At 38.7% G+C, this 21,598-nt stretch overlaps 1 protein-coding gene and 1 long non-coding RNA gene across 2 annotated transcripts in view; one reads left to right on the plus strand and one right to left on the minus strand.

Moving 5' to 3' along the window:
* LOC134842934 (uncharacterized) overlaps positions 1-21,278 on the plus strand; it is a 49,173-nt gene extending 27,895 nt beyond the window's left edge. Inside the window, exons 2-3 of the long non-coding RNA XR_010162572.1 lie at positions 9,576-9,715; positions 21,102-21,278. This is a non-coding gene — a long non-coding RNA (uncharacterized LOC134842934). The remainder of the gene's footprint in view (positions 1-9,575; positions 9,716-21,101) is intronic.
* LOC134842870 (programmed cell death protein 6-like) overlaps positions 1-21,598 on the minus strand; it is a 417,453-nt gene that overhangs the window by 79,812 nt on the left and 316,043 nt on the right. The window lies entirely within an intron of this gene.

Consider the following 21,598-nt stretch of genomic DNA (forward strand, 5'->3'; position numbering starts at 1 on the left):
CCTCAGCTTATAACTGAAAGTAAACTGATGCATAAAAACAGGACACCTCGAACAAGGATGCAGTCCCTCCTCAGCTTATAACTGAAAGTAAAGTGATGCATAAAAACAGGACTCCTCGAACAAGGATGCAGTCCCTCCTCAGCTTATAACTGAAAGTAAACTGATGCATAAAAACAGGACACCTCGAACAAGGATGCAGTCCCTTCTCAGCTTATAACTGAAAGTAAAGTGATGCATAAAAACAGGACACCTCGAACAAGGATGCAGTCCCTCCTCAGCTTATAACTGAAAGTAAAGTGATGCATAAAAACAGGACACCTCGAACAAGGATGCAGTCCCTCCTCAGCTTATAATTGAAAGTAAAGTGATGCATAAAAACAGGACACCTCGAACAAGGACGCAGTCCCTCCTCAGCTTATAACTGAAAGTAAAGTGATGCATAAAAACAGGACACCTCGAACAAGGATGCAGTCCCTCCTCAGCTTATAACTGAAAGTAAAGTGATGCATAAAAACAGGACACCTCGAACAAGGATGCAGTCCCTCCTCAGCTTATAATTGAAAGTAAAGTGATGCATAAAAACAGGACAGCTCGAACAAGGATGCAGTCCCTCCTCAGCTTATAACTGAAAGTAAACTGATGCATAAAAACAGGACACCTCGAACAAGGATGCACCCCTCCTCAGCTTATAACTGAAAGTAAAGTGATGCATAAAAACAGGACACCTCGAACAAGGATGCAGTCCCTCCTCAGCTTATAACTGAAAGTAAACTGATGCATAAAAACCGGACACCTCGAACAAGGATGCAGTCCCTCCTCAGCTTATAACTGAAAGTAAAGTGATGCATAAAAACAGGACACCTCGAACAAGAATGCAGTCCCTCCTCAGCTTATAACTGAAAGTAAAGTGATGCATAAAAACAGGCACCTCGAACAAGGATGCAGTCCCTCCTCAGCTTATAAATGAAAGTAAAGTGATGCATAAAAACAGGGCACCTTGAACAAGGATGCAGTCCCTCCTCAGCTTATAACTGAAAGTAAAGTGATAAATAAAAACAGGAAACCTCGAACAAGGATGCAGTCCCTCCTCAGCTTATAACTGAAAGTAAAGTGATGCATAAAAACAGGACACCTCGAACAAGGATGCAGTCCCTCCTCAGCTTATAACTGAAAGTAAAGTGATGCATAAAAACAGGACACCTCGAACAAGGATGCAGTCCCTCCTCAGCTTATAACTGAAAGTAAAGTGATGCATAAAAACAGGACATCTCGAACAAGGATGCAGTCCCTCCTCAGCTTATAACTGAAAGTAAATTGATGCATAAAAACAGGACACCTCGAACAAGGATGCAGTCCCTCCTCAGCTTATAACTGAAAGTAAAGTGATGCATAAAACAGGACACCTCGAACAAGGATGCAGTCCCTCCTCAGCTTATAAATGAAAGTAAAGTGATGAATAAAAACAGGACACCTCGAACAAGGATGCAGTCCCTCCTCAGCTTATAACTGAAAATAAAGTGATGCATAAAAACAGGACACCTCGAACAAGGATGCAGTCACTCCTCTGCTTATAACTGAAAGTAAACTGATGCATAAAAACAGGACACCTCGAACAAGGATGCAGTCCCTCCTCAGCTTATACCTGAAAGTAAAGTGATGCATAAAAATAGGACACCTCGAACAAGGATGCAGTCCCTCCTCAGCTTATAACTGAAAGTAAAGTGATGCATAAAAACAGGACACCTCGAACAAGGATGCAGTCCCTCCTCAGCTTATAACTGAAAGTAAAGTGATGCATAAAAACAGGAAACCTCGAACAAGGATGCAGTCCCTCCTCAGCTTATAACTGAAAGTAAATTGATGCATAAAAACAGGAAACCTCGAACAAGGATGCAGTCCCTCCTCAGCTTATAACTGAAAGTAAAGTGATGCATAAAAACAGGACACCTCGAACAAGGATGCAGTCCCTCCTCAGCTTATAAATGAAAGTAAAGTGATGCATAAAAACAGGACACCTCGAACAAGGATGCAGTCCCTCCTCAGCTTATAACTGAAAGAAAAGTGATGCATAAAAACAGGACACCTCGAACAAGGATGCAGTCACTCCTCAGCTTATAACTGAAAGTAAACTGATGCATAAAAACAGGACACCTCGAACAAGGATGCAGTCCCTCCTCAGCTTATAACTGAAAGTAAAGTGATGCATAAAAACAGGACACCTCGAACAAGGATGCAGTCCCTCCTCAGCTTATAACTGAAAGTAAATTGATACATAAAAACAGGACACCTCGAACAAGGATGCAGTCCCTCCTCAGCTTATAACTGAAAGTAAAGTGATGCATAAAAACAGGACACCTCGAACAAGGATGCAGTCCCTCCTCAGCTTATAAATGAAAGTAAAGTGATGCATAAAAACAGGACACCTCGAACAAGGATGCAGTCCCTCCTCAGCTTATAACTGAAAGTAAAGTGATGCTTAAAAACAGGACACCTCGAACAAGGATGCAGTCACTCCTCAGCTTATAACTGAAAGTAAACTGATGCATAAAAACAGGACACCTCGAACAAGGATGCAGTCCCTCCTCAGCTTATAACTGAAAGTAAAGTGATGCATAAAAACAGGACACCTCGAACAAGGATGCAGTCCCTCCTCAGCTTATAACTGAAAGTAAAGTGATGCATAAAAACAGGACACCTCGAACAAGGATGCAGTCCCTCCTCAGCTTATAACTGAAAGTAAAGTGATGCATAAAAACAGGACACCTCGAACAAAGATGCAGTCCCTCCTCAGCTTATAACTGAAAGTAAAGTGATGCATAAAAACAGGACACCTCAAACAAGGATGCAGTCCCTCCTCAGCTTATAACTGAAAGTAAAGTGATGCATAAAAACAGGTCACCTCGAACAAGGATGCAGTCCCTCCTCAGCTTATAACTGAAAGTAAAGTGATGCATAAAAACAGGACACCTCGAACAAGGATGCAGTCCCTCCTCAGCTTATAACTGAAAGTAAAGTGATGCATAAAAACAGGACACCTCGAACAAGGATGCAGTCCCTCCTCAGCTTATAAATGAAAGTAAAGTGATGCATAAAAACAGGACACCTCGAACAAGGATGCAGTCCCTCCTCAGCTTATAACTGAAAGTAAAGTGATGCATAAAAACAGGACACCTCGAACAAGGATGCAGTCACTCCTCAGCTTATAACTGAAAGTAAACTGATGCATAAAAACAGGACACCTCGAACAAGGATGCAGTCCCTCCTCAGCTTATAACTGAAAGTAAACTGATGCATAAAAACAGGACACCTCGAACAAGGATGCAGTCCCTCCTCAGCTTATAACTGAAAGTAAAGTGATGCATAAAAACAGGACACCTCGAACAAGAATGCAGTCCCTCCTCAGCTTATAACTGAAAGTAAAGTGATGCATAAAAACAGGCACCTCGAACAAGGATGCAGTCCCTCCTCAGCTTATAAATGAAAATAAAGTGATGCATAAAAACAGGGCACCTTGAACAAGGATGCAGTCCCTCCTCAGCTTATAACTGAAAGTAAAGTGATACATAAAAACAGGAAACCTCGAACAAGGATGCAGTCCCTCCTCAGCTTATAACTGAAAGTAAAGTGATGCATAAAAACAGGACACCTCGAACAAGGATGCAGTCCCTCCTCAGCTTATAACTGAAAGTAAAGTGATGCATAAAAACAGGACACCTCGAGCAAGGATGCAGTCCCTCCTCAGCTTATAACTGAAAGTAAAGTGATGCATAAAAACAGGACATCTCGAACAAGGATCCAGTCCCTCCTCAGCTTATAACTGAAAGTAAATTGATGCATAAAAACAGGACACCTCGAACAAGGATGCAGTCCCTCCTCAGCTTATAACTGAAAGTAAAGTGATGCATAAAAACAGGACACCTCGAACAAGGATGCAGTCCCTCCTCAGCTTATAAATGAAAGTAAAGTGATGAATAAAAACAGGACACCTCGAACAAGGATGCAGTCCCTCCTCAGCTTATAACTGAAAGTAAAGTGATGCATAAAAACAGGACACCTCGAACAGGGATGCAGTCACTCCTCTACTTATAACTGAAAGTAAACTGATGCATAAAAACAGGACACCTCGAACAAGGATGCAGTCCCTCCTCAGCTTATAACTGAAAGTAAAGTGATGCATAAAAACAGGACACCTCGAACAAGGATGCAGTCCCTCCTCAGCTTATAACTGAAAGTAAAGTGATGCATAAAAACAGGACACCTCGAACAAGGATGCAGTCCCTCCTCAGCTTATAACTGAAAGTAAAGTGATGCATAAAAACAGGACACCTCGAACAAGGATGCAGTCCCTCCTCAGCTTATAACTGAACGTAAATTGATGCATAAAAACAGGAAACCTCGAACAAGGATGCAGTCCCTCCTCAGCTTATAACTGAAAGTAAAGTGATGCATAAAAACAGGACACCTCGAACAAGGATGCAGTCCCTCCTCAGCTTATAAATGAAAGTAAAGTGATGCATAAAAACAGGACACCTCGAACAAGGATGCAGTCCCTCCTCAGCTTATAACTGAAAGTAAAGTGATGCATAAAAACAGGACACCTCGAACAAGGATGCAGTCACTCCTCAGCTTATAACTGAAAGTAAACTGATGCATAAAAACAGGACACCTCGAACAAGGATGCAGTCCCTCCTCAGCTTATAACTGAAAGTAAAGTGATGCATAAAAACAGGACACCTCGAACAAGGATGCAGTCCCTCCTCAGCTTATAACTGAAAGTAAATTGATACATAAAAACAGGACACCTCGAACAAGGATGCAGTCCCTCCTCAGCTTATAACTGAAAGTAAAGTGATGCATAAAAACAGGACACCTCGAACAAGGATGCAGTCCCTCCTCAGCTTATAAATGAAAGTAAAGTGATGCATAAAAACAGGACACCTCGAACAAGGATGCAGTCCCTCCTCAGCTTATAACTGAAAGTAAAGTGATGCATAAAAACAGGACACCTCGAACAAGGATGCAGTCACTCCTCAGCTTATAACTGAAAGTAAACTGATGCATAAAAACAGGACACCTCGAACAAGGATGCAGTCCCTCCTCAGCTTATAACTGAAAGTAAACTGATGCATAAAAACAGGACACCTCGAACAAGGATGCAGTCCCTCCTCAGCTTATAACTGAAAGTAAAGTGATGCATAAAAACAGGACACCTCGAACAAGGATGCAGTCCCTCCTCAGCTTACAACAGAAAGTAAACTGATGCATAAAAACAGGACACCTCGAACAAGGATGCAGTCCCTCCTCAGCTTATAACTGAAAGTAAAGTGATGCATAAAAATAGGACACCTCGAACAAGGAGGCAGTCCCTCCTCAGCTTATAACAGAAAGTAAAGTGATGCATAAAAACAGGACAGCTCGAACAAGGATGCAGTCCCTCCTCAGCTTATAACTGAAAGTAAAGTGATGCATAAAAACAGGACACTTCGAACAAGGATGCAGTCGCTCCTCAGCTTATAACTGAAAGTAAACTGATGCAGAAAAACAGGACACCTCGAACAAGGATGCAGTCCCTCCTCAGCTTATAACTGAAAGTAAACTGATGCATAAAAACAGGACACCTCGAACAAGGATGCAGTCCCTCCTCAGCTTATAACTGAAAGTAAAGTGATGCATAAAAACAGGACACCTCGAACAAGGATGCAGTCCCTCCTCAGCTTATAACTGAAAGTAAAGTGATGCATAAAAACAGGACACCTCGAACAAGGATGCAGTCCCTCCTCAGCTTATAACTGAAAGTGAAGTGATGCATAAAAACAGGACACCTCGAACAAGGATGCAGTCCCTCCTCAGCTTATAACTGAAAGTAAAGTGATGCATAAAAACAGGACACCTCGAACAAGGATGCAGTCCCTCCTCAGCTTATAACTGAAAGTAAACTGATGCATAAAGACAGGACACCTCGAACAAGGATGCAGTCCCTCCTCAGCTTATAACTGAAAGTAAAGTGATGCATAAAAACAGGACACCTCGAACAAGGATGCAGTCCCTCCTCAGCTTATAACAGAAAGTAAACTGATGCATAAAAACAGGACACCTCGAACAAGGATGCAGTCCCTCCTCAGCTTATAACAGAAAGTAAACTGATGCATAAAAACAGGACACCTCGAACAAGGATGCAGTCCCTCCTCAGCTTATGACTGAAAGTAAAGTGATGCATAAAAACAGGACACCTCGAACAAGGATGCAGTCCCTCCTCAGCTTATAACTGAAAGTAAAGTGATGCATAAAAACAGGACACCTCAAACAAGGATGCAGTCCCTCCTCAGCTTATAACTGAAAGTAAACTGATGCATAAAAACAGGACACCTCGAACAAGGATGGAGTCCCTCCTTAGCTTATAACTGAAAGTAAACTGATGCATAAAAACCGGACACCTCGAACAAGGATGCAGTCCCTCCTCAGCTTATAACTGAAAGTAAAGTGATGCATAAAAAAAAAGGACACCTCGAACAAGGATGCAGTCCCTCCTCAGCTTATAACTGAAAGTAAACTGATGCATTAAAACAGGACACCTCGATCAAGGATGCAGTCCCTCCTCAGCTTATAACTGAAAGTAAAGTGATGCATAAAAACAGGACACCTCGAACAAGGATGCAATCCCTCCTCAGCTTATAACTGAAAGTAAACTGATGCATAAAAACAGGACACCTCGAACAAGGATGCAGTCCCTCCTCAGCTTATAACTGAAAGTAAAGTGATGCATAAAGACAGGACACCTCGAACAAGGATGCAGTCCCTCCTCAGCTTATAACTGAAAGTAAAGTGATGCATAAAAACAGGACACCTCGAACAAGGATGCAGTCCCTCCTCAGCTTATAACTGAAAGTAAACTGATGCATAAAAACAGATCACCTCGAACAAGGATGCAGTCCCTCCTCAGCTTATAACTGAAAGTAAACTGTTGCATAAAAACAGGACACCTCGAACAAGGATGCAGTCCCTCCTCAGCTTATAACTGAAAGTAAACTGATGCATAAAAACAGGACACCTCGAACAAGGATGCAGTCCCTCCTCAGCTTATAACTGAAAGTAAAGTGATGCATAACAACAGGACACCTCGAACAAGGATGCAGTCCCTCCTCAGCTTATAACAGAAAGTAAACTGATGCATAAAAACAGGACACCTCGAACAAGGATGCAGTCCCTCCTCAGCTTATAACTGAAAGTAAAGTGATGCATAAAAACAGGACACCTCGAACAAGGATGCAGTCCCTCCTCAGCTTATAACTGAAAGTAAAGTGATGCATAAAAACAGGAGACCTCGAACAAGGAGGTAGTCCCTCCTCAGCTTATAACAGAAAGTAAAGTGATGCATAAAAACAGGACACCTCGAACAAGGATGCAGTCCCTCCTCAGCTTATAACTGAAAGTAAAGTGATGCATAAAAACAGGACACCTCGAACAAGGATGCAGTCCCTCCTCAGCTTATAACAGAAAGTAAACTGATGCATAAAAACAGGACACCTCGAACAAGGATGCAGTCCCTCCTCAGCTTATAACAGAAAGTAAACTGATGCATAAAAACAGGACACCTCGAACAAGGATGCAGTCCCTCCTCAGCTTATAACTGAAAGTAAAGTGATGCATAAAAACAGGACACCTCGAACAAGGATGCAGTCCCTCCTCAGCTTATAACAGAAAGTAAAGTGATGCATAAAAACAGGACACCTCGAACAAGGAGGCAGTCCCTCCTCAGCTTATAACAGAAAGTAAAGTGATGCATAAAAACAGGACACCTCGAACAAGGATGCAGTCCCTCCTCAGCTTATAACTGAAAGTAAAGTGATGCATAAAAACAGGACACCTCGAACAAGGAGGCAGTCCCTCCTCAGCTTATAACAGAAAGTGAAGTGATGCATAAAAACAGGACACCTCGAACAAGGATGCAGTCCCTCCTCAGCTTATAACTGAAAGTAAAGTGATGCATAAAAACAGGACACCTCGAACAAGGAGGCAGTCCCTCCTCAGCTTATAACTGAAAGTAAAGTGATGCATAAAAACAGGACACCTCGAACAAGGAGGCAGTCCCTCCTCAGCTTATAACAGAAAGTGAAGTGATGCATAAAAACAGGACACCTCGAACAAGGATGCAGTCCCTCCTCAGCTTATAACTGAAAGTAAAGTGATGCATAAAAACAGGACACCTCAAACAAGGATGCAGTCCCTCCTCAGCTTATAACTGAAAGTAAACTGATGCATAAAAACAGGACACCTCGAACAAGGATGCAGTCCCTCCTCAGCTTATAACTGAAAGTAAAGTGATGCATAACAACAGGACACCTCGAACAAGGATGCAGTCCCTCCTCAGCTTATAACAGAAAGTAAACTGATGCATAAAAACAGGACACCTCGAACAAGGATGCAGTCCCTCCTCAGCTTATAACTGAAAGTAAAGTGATGCATAAAAACAGGACACCTCGAAAAAGGATGCAGTCCCTCCTCAGCTTATAACAGAAAGTAAACTGATGCATAAAAACAGGACACCTCGAACAAGGATGCAGTCCCTCCTCAGCTTATGACTGAAAGTAAAGTGATGCATAAAAACAGGCCACCTCGAACAAGGATGCAGTCCCTCCTCAGCTTATAACTGAAAGTAAAGTGATGCATAAAAACAGGACACCTCGAACAAGGAGGCAGTCCATCCTCAGCTTATAACAGAAAGTAAACTGATGCATAAAAACAGGACACCTCGAACAAGGATGCAGTCCCTCCTCAGCTTATAACTGAAAGTAAAGTGATGCATAAAAACAGGACACCTCGAACAAGGATGCAGTCCCTCCTCAGCTTATAACAGAAAGTAAACTGATGCATAAAAACAGGACACCTCGAACAAGGATGCAGTCCCTCCTCAGCTTATGACTGAAAGTAAAGTGATGCATAAAAACAGGCCACCTCGAACAAGGATGCAGTCCCTCCTCAGCTTATAACTGAAAGTAAAGTGATGCATAAAAACAGGACACCTCGAACAAGGAGGCAGTCCATCCTCAGCTTATAAATGAAAGTAAAGTGATGCATTAAAACAGGACACCTCGAACAAGGATGCAGTCCCTCCTCAGCTTATAACTGAAAGTAAAGTGATGCATAAAACCAGGACACCTCGAACAAGGTTGCAGTGCCCTCGTCCTTCATCTAGAAAACTGATAGCTTGATTGATAAACAAAACCACTTAAGAGCTCTGAGCAGAAAGGTGTCGGATGTTTTATATCTGGTTGAGATTTTCAAAATTAATGGAACAAATTATAAAAAAACTGATTACTTTATCGATCTACGAAAATTGTCGAACTTTAAGTAAAAGGCCGCAAAGAAGAACTTGAGTAGCAGATGAAAACTTGGTTATCAGTGAATAAATACGAAAGAAGCTACATTTTCCGCCTACGAATCAGAACGAAAAAATTTGACGAAGCTAGGCTCAGCATATTGCAAAACGTTTAAGCCATTTACGTTTCTAAGACATCCAAGCGTTCATAAACTAATAAGATAGATGAAACTGAGAAGAACTTGCATCGATTTATTAGGAGTCGTGAATTTGACATTTGGAGCTGCACTGTATCAGCTGGTGGGGTTCGATGTCAAACTGGAGACCCTCTCCACTCTCATCTGGCAGAGACTCTACTGGCAGGACCAGTTCATCCAGTGGGATCCAGCAGATTATGAGGTACAAGAGGGAAACTGATAATCGTGGATCAAATTAACATCCTGCCCCTCATAAGATCAAGTTGAGAGATCTTCCTCCTCAACATTTATGTGGGAAAAATGTCTCAGCGCTGCCTGTACAATGTTCTTAGAACCAAGTTAACATCCTCATTTATAAATCGTTTTTTCCTCCTTAATACATCGTTTTAGGGGATGTTACCTTGGTCCCTAGGTATTAATATTTCATATGACAAACTTATTGAAAAATGCTTTTTTTAAAAATCAAAATTGCATCATTTTGGGCCACAGAAAATTCTTTAAAAAAAGAGACCAAAAAATGTTTTAAAATTTTTAGAAAGGCTCAATAATAACCATATTAAAACTGTTCCCAATCTAGGATTACTCTAATTTTTACAGGGTTCTTATTTATTCGCTGACAAAAATATAGATTGAGAGGACGTCACTTTTCTGGCGCTTCAATTCAGAAAAAAGATTGACTGTTTTGCACCTGCATTTTCTGTTTTTATAATTCTGCAGTGTAGATAAGAACCGAGATCTAGAAATTGAAAAAAAAACACTGCTTTTCTCAATTTAAATTTAATGAATCTTCCATTATTTAAGTCTTTAAAAACCTTCAAATGCCTCTTATCCAAAAAATAATTCTACAATGTGAAATAATTAAATGTGAATGAAGTTGTTAACTTGTTCCCTAGTTGCTGTTCTGATAAAAATTTATCAAAATTGGAAAAAAAGATAATCATGTTGAACACTTCTCTAATTTTTATATGCAAAACAGTTTTTTCAGAGGTAATTTTTTTTTGCAGAACTGCTTGAATTTAGTTTTTTACTCTATGGTCAATTGTTTTGAGCATAAGAATTTGCCTATTTGATAAAAGATTCCAAAGAACTGAAGCATGCATTTTTTCTTATTTATTCGTTGTGATTATGAAAGCTTAGATTCAAATTTTGTTAACGCCTTTGTATTCAAAGCATTGAAGTTTTTCTTTTTTGTCCATTGGTTTTCTCATCAAAGAAAACTGTTTCTTTTTTTTACTCAAGTTTAGTTTAACTTCCGATAGCCATGTATTTGCAATGCCTAAAATTCTCTGATGCATATGCATTGCTTGCTGAATTTTTTTTGCTCGTTTTTAGTATTGTGTCATTTGCATAAATAACAAGTCTGACGTTGCTTTGTTCAATGACCAAAAAATCATTGAGGTAAATGATAAATAGCAAAGGTCGCGGTATTGAACTTTGTGGCATCCATTTTTTCCTGTTTTATGTCCCACAACTTCAATATACTGTTTGCGGTATTCAAAGTACGACTTAAGAAGTTGATGAATTAGTCTTCTCAAACCAAGAAACTAAAGTTTAATCAAAAGTTTGAGGAAAACAATTTTTTCACCGCCGATGGTTATATGTATTTGCGAAATAAACAAGACTGCTCGTATCAGGGCGAAGCCCTGAATGTTCCGACTGCCTTTTAAGGTTTTATGGAGCAGTAATATCATTAAAAATTAAATGTAATAAAATAAATTTTTTTTTTTTAATTTGATTTTTTTTTAATGAAAATCATCCCCCCACACGCCATTTAATGTACAAAACGATAGATTTAGCTCCTTATAACAATTCAATTATGGCAAATAAGCTTCTTTCAACCAATTTGGAACAATTTTAAGACGAATTTTAAGACGAACTCTCCGCTTACGCGTTAATAGCGCGAAATATATCGCGCGTTAATTGTCCCAAGTTGGCCAAAATGGCAATCTTTAAATCCCCATAACTTTACGACAAATGCTCACAGGTGAAATATCTTTTCAAATTTGAGCTCAGGACAACAATACCTTTTGAATGAAATAAAAAAATTCCGTCAAAAATGGCTAGTTAAAAAGTCGAAATTTGTCTGAAGAAAAAAAAACCCACCCCGAGCACAAATATTCCGTTACTTTCGTATCGAAAGTCGGAACAATAATTATTTTTTTCGCAATAGTAAAACTTGATAAATGCACAAGTGATCATTTCGTAGCTCCAGTAGTCATAACGGCAAAAAAAGGACGGCACGGTGAAATTAGCAATGGACGCAAAACCAATGAGCTCACAGATCTTCAAAAATAAATTTCAGATGCCAAATTTATTAGAACTACTCCACTCAGCAGCTCAAATAATTACAGCCAAGACAGAAGGCACAGTCTGGTTTACGTCACTAGATCTAAAGTACGCATTCAGTCAACTCCCATTAGACGAATTCGTGAGCAAACACTGTAACTTCAGCATCGTATGCGGGGAATTTACTGGAACGTACAGATTCAAAACCGGATTTTATGGACTAACAGACATGCCAAAGGAATTCCAGAAAGCAATGGACAACACAATCCAAGGAATTCAAGGAGTCATCTGTTTCTTAGATGACATACTAATAGTATCAAAAGGTTCAGTCACGGAACACAATGAAACAGTTGACAAAGTCCTGTCAAAGTTAGACAAAGAAGGATTTGCGCTAAAACTCAGCAAATGTGAATTTTCAAAAACAAAATTAATCTGGCTGGGATTCGAGATAGATGAGACAGGAGTGAGACCAAAATACTCGAAGATAGAAGCAGTAATGGCATTACAACCGCCAAAATCTCTGAAACAACTGAGATCATTCATGGGTATTTTAAATCACATGTCCAGATTTATACCCAATCTCCAAAAACACACCGAACCATTACGCCCATCAGTGAAGGCGGATAACAAAGAAAAATTCATTTGGAGTGAAGAAGCAAACAACGCATTTAAGAAAACCCTGGAACTAATCGCCAACATAACAAAAATGCACCATTACGATGCCACCAAACAATGCAGGATTAAATGTGACGCCAGTCACAAAGGATTGGGGGCTGCATTAGAGCAAGAATTGGAACCGGACAAATGGGTACCAATCGCATTCACATCAAGATTTTTGAATGCAGCTGAACAAAAGTACAGCACTAACGAGCTCGAACTACTAGCGGTGGTATGGTCATGTGAATTCTTTAGAAATTATTTATTGGGAAACCAATTCCAAATAATAACCGACCACAAGGCCATAGTCACAGCATTATCAGAAAATCGGGGCAACAAAACATACCAATCCAGGCTGACAAGATGGGCAGACAGAATGCTACCATATGAATATACAATTTCTCAAATCGCAGGAGCTAAAATAGGAATGGCAGAATACTTATCAAGAAGCCCTAAATTTGAGGCACCACCTACATCAAAATACGACGAACAGTTTGTAGTCAAAGACATCGAAAACTTTGATGAGGCATGTAGGGTGATTAACACTCCAGCGCCGACAAAAGAAACTGAAAAAATCCAATTAGTCAAGGCCCACCGAGAGGAAAACAGGATAATTTCAAAGAAGGAAAACACCCACTTTCCGAAGCACCGCAAGGGGGCGTCGATATCTCGTACAAAAAAGTTATCCAATCAGATCCTCGATGCAGAACCGCAAAAAGTAACAAAACATCCGATGCGGAAGGAACAAGTATCAACCAATCAGGATCAAATATGCAAATGTTCACACATCCGCAAGAGGGCGCATCGTCATGCGGAACTGACACTATCCAATCAGATCAATGTATGCAAATTCACATTTCTCAAGTACAGATCGGAAAATCATGCGGTAAAAATTGTAACCAATCAGATTCGTCAATTTTTAATTTATTCACAACTTCGCCATATCTAACCAGTTCACCATGAGAGGGCGTCGTAACAAAATCCAACCAATCAGAAGCAAGGGAGTTATATTCAGCCAAAAATATGCAAAATTCATTGTCCCCGACCTTAAACTTAAACATCACTAGCTCAAATAAATTCATAATCAATTCAACAAAACAATATTTTCAGAGGAAATTGAGTAAATTAATCCTGCCATCCATAAAACAGATGGAAAACCCGATTGAGGAAAGAAATAGAGCAGAAATATGACAGACAGTGGAGATGATAACCGAGAGCAGGAAAAGGAAAAGGATCAGTATCGTAAATAAGAACAAGATGAACTACGCTCGAATGCTGGCAAACTTCAGAACTAACAGAATGAAAAAGACAGTGAGGGTCAACATCATAGCAGATAAAGTTGGAAAGAAGAAAGAACAAGGAGCTCCAGTGAACACAAACAAGAAATCATTCACCACAGGCCTCCATAACATACTCGATGCAGATCTATTGGGGAACTCACGACGGAAGACAGCCAGTTAGGCCAACTAAGGAAACACATCCTAGCAAAGGATAGAAAAGGATTCTTGAGATTGGGCAGCTACATGGCAAACTTTTGGGACGACGCCTCGGTAATCAACGACTGCATCGTTATTGACAATAGAGTGGCAATACCAACTTGTCTGAGGAAAGCAGTAATGGCCCGATTGCGCAGAACACACCCAGGACAGGAGGCAATGGTGGACGCGGCACAATATCTGTGGTGGCCGAAAATGCATAGGGAGATCATTGATTTATGCCAAACCTGCAGATCATGTTCAGCGTATGGTAAGTACCTTAAAACGTCTAAAACATTCAATTCGGCAGAACCGTTACCAGAATTATCAGAGGTGAACGAGGAATTACAAATAGAAGTGCTGGCCCAATGTTCGATTCTAAGGGAAAGAAACTATTCTTAATAGTCGCTATTGATCGATTTTCGAAATACCCTTCTGCCAAGATCACCAGGAAGTCGGGGAGCGAAAAAATACTCAAATTCTTAAAAAACTACATACACCAACATACCATACCAAAGAATTTAAGGACAGATCAATATTCGGGATTCAAAAATGCGAAACTAGCAGAATTTTGTAAATCGAAGGGAATAAATCAAATCTTTTGCCCAGTAGGAGACCATCGGGGGTGTGGATTAGTAGAAAGATGTATCCAAACCATAAAAAGAAAATTAGGCACAATGCAATTGGACCCAAATTTTGAGGATATACAAACAGCAGTCAAGTCAATTTTGGAAGATATTCGAATATCACGACACAGCATCCTTAAGAAGTCACCTTTCGAACTTCATTTCGGACGGAAACCGAATACGGAATGGTCTAATTTCAGATATAAACTAAAATGTTCGTTAAATCTAGATCAACAGAGACTGGAGAGATCACTATTGAAGCCGGAGGAGATGCGAGAATCGGCGGACTCAAGGACTAGATTAAAGGTGGTGAAGAAAGGGATGACAAGCAGAGACGTGTCACCAAACATGAAGAGGAATGGAGAAGAGCCAGAGAGTATCAGGGCATTGGAAAATCTGGCAAAGGCAGCATCGGACTGGAAATTGCACAGGAGACATCTTTCACACAAGGAGGGATCTGAGGCATTGAGACAACTGACTGAAAGAAACCTATTATTAGAAGCAAGCCTCAGAAGCGACTTGAATCAAGGAACTCTAAGATTTAGAGTAGGACCGGAGGTGCCAGAGCACAGGACAAAAACAAGTAACCTAGAATTCGATCTTATTCACTATCCGGAGAAAGCAGTGGTATACCAGAAAATATTAGACAAGAAATCGGGACGTCCTTTATTCAAGCGGTTTAACGGGAAAATTGTTAAAGTCACTAATAATACTTACATTACTGAAAATGGAAAGTAATTAGGAAAAACCACATATTACATAAACCGAAATTCAAGTCAGCATATTGTTCAAGTTTAGGAAAAAAGACACCAGCCGCAAGCACGCCGAGGAAACCATTACATCAGAGCAGCTCAAGTGGATCAAACAGACCGGTTCATATCCTGCCGAGACCAGACGTCTCACCGGTTTCAACGTCAACAGAAAATTCAGACACGGAGAATATGGCACTTGACAGGCCATTCGAGAAACTGAATAGACTACATGCGAAGACGATGAAACTATATTCCACGTTGACGAAGACAGCGAGAAAGAACCCGCCAACTTTAGCTTGTAGATATGTAACATCGCCAAACGTACTTGAAGAAGTACCAAGTGGAGGAGTGATAGACCTAACCATGTCATCAAGCAGCTCTCCAGAACACGAGGTGCAAGTATTACTACCAGCAGAAAAGAAATTAGAGGCACAGTCGACAGAAGAATGTCCAATCTCCATAATACCAGCCGGAAAATAAGAAACGCAAATTGAGAATCAAACGGAAGAAAGCACAAACTGTCCAATTCCCTCAGTACCGACAACAGAGAAGGAGAAGACGCAAGACAGTATGGATGGAACTCAGAGTAAGACGGCAACAGAGAAGCTAAATACTTCACAGAACAAGGAAGAAAAATCAGACGGGAAGATGGGAGTAACATCAGAAACGACGGAGAAGAAATCGGAGGAAAATAAATCAGCAGATAGAAGGAAACCAGAGAAGAAAAGGGAGAAAAGAAACGGAGAAGGCGATAACGATTCACAAGTGTCGAACAACTCAAGGTCGTCGGGCAGAAGCAAGCGGCAGACACAATTGGAAGCCCACTAAAACATTCGGTCAAAAACGTAGAAGAGAAACAAGGGTCACAAACTATTCCAATTTCGCCAGGGGAAATTCCGTTATCATCAGAAGATACTACGTCACCATCACCGAGAAGGAAACTAAGGAGACCAACATTCTCGACTAGCAAATTGGAACAACTACAAGGAAAGAAAACTTAATCCCAAAAACTTTTAAACTCATTGACTGAATTTTGTTTATTGTGATCTTGTAAGAGAATTTCAAACGTTGTTGAAATTTTTTAGAGGGGGAAATGTGGTGGTAGTGAGTAGACCACCTAAGATAGAGGACGTTATAACTTATTATTATTATTAATGTTAGAGATCATTTGAATAACACTAATTAAAGACCTGTCAATCACGTTGATTGTTCTAACAACTTGATGGTGCTAAAGACTGAGACTCACTCTGTGTTAACTATTGAGAGATTATAGTTATCTTCTATTCTTTGATCCATACTTACTTATTAAACTTTACTATTAATTCAACTGTATTATTAGTCTAGTTTTCAGATAAGATTTAGGGATTATCACAGAAGAAAAAAAACCCACCCCGAGCACAAATATTCCGTTACTTTCGTATCGAAAGTCGGAACAATGATTATTTTTTTCGCAATAATAAATGTAATTTCGCAATAATAAATGTACTTTCGCAATCATCACAACCAAATTAAATTTCTAGCGATCAGTCGGTTCATTTTAATGTCTTATTTTTAATTTCGCTTTTAATCGCCAACATGTTTGACCTCGAAACTTTCCGAAATCTGAACGACGAATTGAAATACGAGCTGTATAAAGACTTAGTCGAAAATGTTACTTATTTTAAACGAATTATCGAAAACTTAACTGTATCAACGAAAGAGGAAGAAAGAGGAAACAAATTTTTTGATCTAGAAAATTTTAAAAACACGGGCAATTCGAAAATTACAGAAAACAAATTTGAAAACGAATGGAGCAAGATTGGAACTCGGAGCAGAAATCAGAACAAACGAAGCGAAAATAACCAAGAAAGCAAGAATAACCAAGAAATCAAAATACAAGCAACCAATATTCAAGAAGAAAAATTCGACCAGCAACGAAAACATTTATTTTTACCACGAGAAGGAGAATATTCTGGCCTATTACTGGGAGACTCAATTGTTAACAGAATCAATGGGGAACAAATATCGGAAAATGTGTTGGCGAGAGGATTTGGTGGGCACAAAATTTCTGCATTGCTGGAACGCGTGAGAAACAGTAAATCGCGACATTTTAAACATGTAACTACGCTAATTGGAATAAATGACTGCCTCTCAAGCGGAGAGCTACCACACTGACTCATCTTTTCCTTTTCGCGTTGTTACTGACCCAAAGTGGGGATGTTGAAAAAAACCCTGGTCCTATCGAAACCATTGAAACAGTCTACGGTATCTGCTCAAAAAATTGTGCAAATCTTAAATTTGTTCATTTGAATTTTCAAAGTATTATTAGAAAACGGATGCAATTGAAAAAATTTCTTGATGATATGGGCGAAAACACAATTATAGGAATTTCCGAAACGTGGCTTAAAAAAGAAGATAGTGACAATTTATGGAATTTCCAACCTAGAACGCATGCGATGTTCAGATATGATAGGCAATCAGCGGTAAAAAAGAAAGGCGGTGGCGTTTTGTTATATATACCAGTCAAATTGGCTCCGAAATTGAGGCCTGATCTAAATTTATTTGATAAAGAAAAATATGAGTCAGTGTGGGTTGAGTGCAAATCTACATTTAACATTTCGAGTAAAGAAAAAATGTTAGTTAATTTGTGTTATAACCCAAGCAGATCAAACTTTATTGATTTTTTGGAACAATTAACGCTTAACATAGATAATGCTTTTTCAGTTTCTAATAAAATTACGCTTTTGGGTGATTATAACATAAATTATCTGGATAGCAAAGAAAAAGAAAATTTAGATTCTATAATTATTCCATATGGATTGAAGGTTTTTTGTCCAAACGATGAGACCAGAATTAGTTCCTCAACAAAAACTCATATCGACTACATAATCAGTGACTATGAAACAAACGGCATTGAGTTTTGTTTTGATACACCTTATAAAACCGACCATTTTGCTTCATTTATTTTGACGGATATAAAATGCGGCAAAATTTTACCGAGGATAATTACGACTTTCAATAAGAAAAATTATCAGAAAAATGAATTTTGCAATTCACTCTCCGCTCTTCCTTGGTATCTCTTATATCAATGTACAGACGCACAAAACATGTTCTCGACGATGATTTATTTAATTTCTTGTGCTCTACAGCAACATGCTCCTATCGAAAAAAAATTTGTTCGTAATTTTAAACCAAAAAACGTGTTGAAAACGGAATGGTTCGATTCAGAATGTCAGCAATTGTTGACTAAGAAACAGAATTCACTCAGATCATATCGCAGTCAAAGCACAAGCGATAATTGGTCAAAGTACCAGTTTTTACGTAATCAAATGAGCAAATTGATTAGAAGTAAACAATTCGATCATTCAAAAAATTGTTTTTCACTTCTCAGCACTATCCAACAAAAATGGAAATATATTAACCAAGTTAGAGGTACATGTTCTGGCAACCATCGAATTACAGTTCTACGAAATTCCTTCAGTGAAATGATAACCCAAGACAAAAAAATTGCCAATCATTTAAATTATATTTTTTCAAACTTAGGCGAATTTTTCGGCGCTAAAAAGCCTCCGAATTACAACAAATCTGCCTCTGAATCTGCATCTTTTCATTTTCAACACATTACAGTGAAGCAATGCTTTGATATAGTTCGAAAAATCAATGTTGGAAAACCTCTCGGACCTTGTACCGTACCTGCTTGGGCAATCATTGACGGTCAATCAGTTATAGTTCCACATTTAACTTTTGTCATAAATACTTGCTTAGATGAGAACATTTTCCCGATCGAACTGAAAAAAGCAAACGTAACCCCTTTGTTCAAAAAAGATGACCCAATGGATGCAAAAAATTATCGGCCAATATCAATAACTTGTGCTTTTTCTAAAATTTTTGAAAAAATTTTACATGCCCAAATAACAGAACATCTTGACAAATTTCAAATAATGACACCATTTCAATTCGGATTTCGCAAAAACATTTCAACACAAGATGCTCTTGTTTATGTGACAGAAAGTATTCGAAATCAAATAGATTCAAAAAAAATCGTACATGCAGCTTTATTAGATCTGTCCAAGGCTTTTGATTCTATTTCGCATGAAGTTTTAATTGAAAAAATGCTTTCTCTCGGTTTTTCAAATGGAGCAAATGCTTTAATTGCTAGCTTCCTAAACAAACGTATTCAAAGAGTAAACGTCAATGGAATTTTTTCAGACTGGATTGAAATAAAACGAGGTGTCCCACAAGGAACGGTACTTGGTCCGTTGTTGTTCAATATTTATGTTAATGACATACAAGAGCGATTATATGAGGGTTGTACTTTAGTTCAATATGCTGACGACTGTATGGTTTTTTCCTCTTCTATAATTTCTGAGGATGCTTTGAATCGATTGCAAAAATCACTCAATAATCTAACGGAATTTTTTGCAGAGAACCAATTGAATCTGAATGCATCTAAATCGGAATTTATAACATTTTGTCAAAAAAATGATAGCAAAAATGTGGATACTGATAAACTAGTAATTAGTGGGCATTATGTAGCCAAAAAATCAGAATGCAAATATTTAGGCATAATTCTTGATTCAAGTTTATCTTTTCATGCTCAAATCAAAACAATTCTCCAAAAAATGGCCCAAGGGATTAAAACTATTGATACAATTGGACAACAACTGCCGACATTATCATTAGTTGCCTTGCTTCATTGTCTTGTTTTATCACATTTAGATTATTCAGCAATTTTTTTACAACAAATTAATGCTACTTTGATGCTATCTCTGGAGAAACAGTTGAACTGGGCGCTAAAAAGAACATATTTCAGATCGAATTTTAAATCTTCTTCCCTTCTTCGCATTAGCAAATCGTTCATTGGAATCGAGAAAAGAATTGAGTTAAAGTGTATAACATACTTATACCAATATCTTACAAACAAAAAGAAGGCTTTTGAAAATACACTGAGACTACCGACTGCCAATTATAGGCTCAACGAAAGAACGAAACAAATTATTTTTGACAAACATTGTTCGACTGCTTCTCTACAAAAATCATTTTTTCATTTGACTTCTAAAAAATGGAATTCACTGCCCATAATTTTGCGCAATTTAGAAAAATCGAAAACAGAATTCAAGAAAAAATTGAAAGAATTTTACGTGAGTGAATTGAGAAACAATCCTATATGTACTAATACAAATACGTGGCGTGATTACCGTTTTTGCTAGTTCTATATTTTTTAATTCAGTTTAATTTTTCACACATTGCTTGAAAGAGAAACTGTATATACTCTGCATATACGTTGTATAATTGGACTATCTGTAAAATTGTTTGTAAAGTTTTATTACCAGCTTGTTCCTAATTCTTAAATCTTTAATTTTCTATAGTATCCGAAACTTCATATACTTTAATCAACCAATTTCCGAACTGTAACCGATTTTGTTTTTTTTTGTTTTGTTTATTGCTTGTTTTCTGATGTTTTGTTTTTGTTTGATGTAACCAATGAATTTATAACCAATTTTATTATTTACACTTTGCTACACTGATGCCTCGGCTTTTTATTGTATAGTAATTCAAGTGTTCTTTCTTCTTCTTCATGTATTCTCTTTGAAAATTTTAAAGCAAAGTTATGACTTCATAGCGCGAATAAAAAAACTCGCTTAGCTCCAAAGAAGCTTACAAAACTTAGTTTGGATTAAATTGCCAACACGAAAAATTTGAAACGATTTTCTAGGTTTCGGATATCGTTGAGCTAATGCTCCTTGCCTCTAAACTTGGATATACGTTGAAAAAACATAAGTCGATGTCTCTTATATTGGAAAATTGCTTAGGGCATCGAGGTAATCAGAGTAGCCCAGGCGTTTATCTGGACCCCTGACTTGCTTCCTTACAACGACATTGGAGTGTATGACTCGATCAAGTATGCCAAGACTGTTCCTCTCTCTGTCACCCACGCTGGCTCTGTCACCTGGCTCAACCCCATAGGACCCATTATACTCAAGCACACACTGATGAAAATTGTTTTAATGTTCTTTTTTCTTTAAGATACTCCGGCTATATATTTCCTGCTGGACTTTGGTTAAATCCGAGCAGAAAAAATATCTAATATCGTTAAAAAGAGTGTAAAGATTGTTTGAAGTGAGGGCAAACAAAAACATAAGATTTTTTGGAGAGCTGGTTTTTTTATGATCAAAAAATGTGCTGTAAGGATGACCTTGCAAACTTTTGTTTATCAAATGAGGTTTTATCAGCGTGCGTTTGAACACAACTTTAATGGTCCTTTAGATAACCATATAGGGTCGATTTCCAAGAGAGTGGTAACCGAAAC

The sequence above is a fragment of the Symsagittifera roscoffensis genome, chromosome 3 (assembly GCF_963678635.1).
Source record: "Symsagittifera roscoffensis chromosome 3, txSymRosc1.1, whole genome shotgun sequence".
Taxonomy (NCBI): Eukaryota; Metazoa; Xenacoelomorpha; order Acoela; family Convolutidae; genus Symsagittifera; species Symsagittifera roscoffensis.